Below are 2,941 nucleotides of genomic sequence, written 5' to 3'. Positions count from 1 at the left end.
TGCAGGTGGGTACAAATCTGAATGCTTCATATCTGGACAACACTGTTCACACACCTTGGTGATTCCTTGAGACCCTGCCCCACCCAACTTTTGGGTCCACCCAAGCTACTTCCAGTGGCATCTCTGTACACATGGCCTGTCTTGGCTCATGTTGCAGATTTTCCTAAAATCTCTCAAAGGTTCACAAACCCCAAACAAATTACATCTGTCCTCTGCATTCTCAATAACTCTTGCTAAACGGCCCAATTCAGCACCAGTGGCAGCCATCCTTGCTTCAGAGCTTAGTCTCTTCCAGATGCCTTGAAATCCAGTATAGGTGGCAACCATCTGCAGATCACTCTGTGGCTCTTACCAGGTGGCCCCTGGTATAACAGGGGCTTCAGCTGATATTGGTCTGTACCAGAGCCCCTCCCAAGAGACCCCAACAACAACACACGCAGTGGTCAGCATCACCCAACAAGCTCTGCAAACAACACACCCAAAGGGGAGACTCAGAAGGCACCAGAGCCCCACTAAAGCAAATCCTGTTCCTTGGAGTCAACCCTGTACCACCAGCTGTATTCATGGCCATTTCTCACAACCAGTCAGCCTGAGGATCAATCCTTCCTACTGACATTGCAATAGCAATCAAGGCTCAACTACAAGGGCAGGGCATATGCAACTCACACAAGGGACACCCCTGGAGCACCTAGCTCAGGTAACCAGAGAGACTATGCCACTAGGCCCCACAAAAAACCTACTACATAAGGCCACTCTGCCAAGACCAGTAAACATAGCCAATCTAACTAATACATATAAACAAACACAGAAAGTCATCCAAAATAAGAAGACAAAGAAAAATGTCCCAAAATAAAAAAATTGAATAGAAAAGAAAAAGAGCTAGAAGAAGAAGAAGAAGAAGAAGAAGAAGAAGAAGAAGAAGAAGAAGAAGAAGAAGAAGAAGAAGAAAAATATGGAGACAAACTGTCTGCCAGATGCAAAGATCAAAACTGATTATAAGTATGCTCAATGAACTTAGGGGAAGAGCAGCTGAATATAGTGAGAACTTCCATAAAGAGATAGGAAATATAAAAATGGAGATAGAAAACATTAAAACATGAAATAAAGAATACATTAGAGAGACTCAAGAGTGATGTCAATGAAGCAGAAGATCAAATCAGCAATTTGGAAGACAAGGTAGCATAAAACACCCTATCAGAACACTAAAAAAAAGGGGGGGGCGGTATTTTAAAAATGAGAATAGTTTAAGGAATCATTGGGACAACATCAAGCATACTAGCATTATCATTGTAGAGGTGCCAGAAGAAGAGAAAGAGCAAAGATTGAAAACCTATTTGAATAAAAATGATGGAAAACTTCCTAACCTAGCAAAGCAAATAGACATTCAAGTCAAGGAAGTGCAGAGAGTCCCAAACAAGATGAACCCAAAGAGGCCCATACTAAGGTACATCCTAATTAAAATGCAAAAGTCTAATGATAGAGAATCTTAAGAGCAGCAAGAGAAAAGTAGTTAGTTACCTACAAGGGAGTTCCCATTAGACTGTCGCTGATTTTACAAAAGAAATTGCAAGCTAGAAGAGATTGACACAAATATTAAAAGTGATAAAAAGCAAGAACCTACACCCAATAATACTCTACTCAGCAAGGCTATCATTTAGAATCAAAGAACAGATAAAGAGTTTCCCAGACAAGAAAAAGCAAAAGGAATTTATCACCCCAAAACCACTATTACAAAAAATGTTTAGAAGAAAAAAAGAAAGCGGCCATAGGTGACCTCTGAAAATGGTTCTCTATTCACTAGAACCAGAAAACCCCACAAGATCATGCAAATCAAGAGGCTCAAATCTCCGTGTTCACTTTAAGAACACTCGTGAAACTGCTCAGGCCATCAAGGGTATGCATATTCGAAAAGCCACCAAGTATCTGAAGGCTGTCACTTTACAGAAGCAATGTGTGCCATTCCGTCTTTACAGTGGTGGAGTTGGTAGATATGCCCAGGCAAAATAGTGGGGCTGGACACAGGGTCAGTGGCCCAAAAAGAGTGCTGAATTTTTGCTGCATGTGTTTAAACATGCAGAGAGCACTGCTGAACTTAAGGGTTTAGATGTAGATTCTCTGGTCACTGAGCACATCCAGGTGAACAAAGCTCCCAAGATGCGGTGTGGAACCTACAGAGCTCATGGGCGGATTAACCCATACATGAGCTCTCCCTGCCACATTGAGATGATCCTTACTGAAAAAGAGCAGATTGTTCCAATCTAACCTTACACCTAAAGCAGTGGTTCTCAACCTTGGCTGCACATTAGCATCACCTGGGAATCTTTTTAAAATCCTGATTTCTGGGCCTCATCCTCCAGAAATTCTGTTTCTTTGTTACTAATGTTGTGGCCCCACTAACGTGCAGCCAAGGTTGAGAACCACTGACCTAAAGGAACTATAAAAAGAACAATAAAAGAACCAGAAGAGGAGGTTGCACCGAAGAAAAAGATATCTCAGAAGAAACTGAGGAAACAAAAACTTATAGCCCAGGAGTAAATTCAACATAAAATAAATCTAAATAAAAGTTTAAAAAAGAAGAAGAAAAAAAAAAACAAGACAAAAAATAAGAATAAAATAATTTCAATACTATATACCTATCAATAATTAGTTTAAATGTAAATGGATAAAGTGTTCTAATCAAAACACGTAAGGTGTCTGAATGAATAAAAAAAACAAGACTTATACAAATGCTGCTAAAAGAGACCCACTTCAGATCAAAAGACACACAGACTGAAAGTAAAGGGATAGAAAAAGATATTTCATGAACATGGAAACAAAATAAAAGTGAGGGTAGCAAAACCTATTTATATAAGAAAAATAGACTTTACAACAAAGGCTATAACAAGACACAAAGACGTACATTTCATAATGATGAAGAGATCAATCCGTCAAAAGGATATAA

At 39.6% G+C, this 2,941-nt stretch overlaps 1 pseudogene; it reads left to right on the top strand.

The window, feature by feature from the left end:
* Nucleotides 1–1,763: 1,763 nt before the first annotated feature.
* LOC132226339 (large ribosomal subunit protein uL22-like) lies at nucleotides 1,764–2,544 on the top strand (annotated as a pseudogene).
* The last annotated feature ends 397 nt before the right edge of the window (nucleotides 2,545–2,941 follow it).

This window comes from Myotis daubentonii, chromosome 2, assembly GCF_963259705.1.
Source record: "Myotis daubentonii chromosome 2, mMyoDau2.1, whole genome shotgun sequence".
Classification (NCBI taxonomy): Eukaryota; Metazoa; Chordata; class Mammalia; order Chiroptera; family Vespertilionidae; genus Myotis; species Myotis daubentonii.
This window is presented reverse-complemented; position numbering and strand designations above follow the sequence as displayed.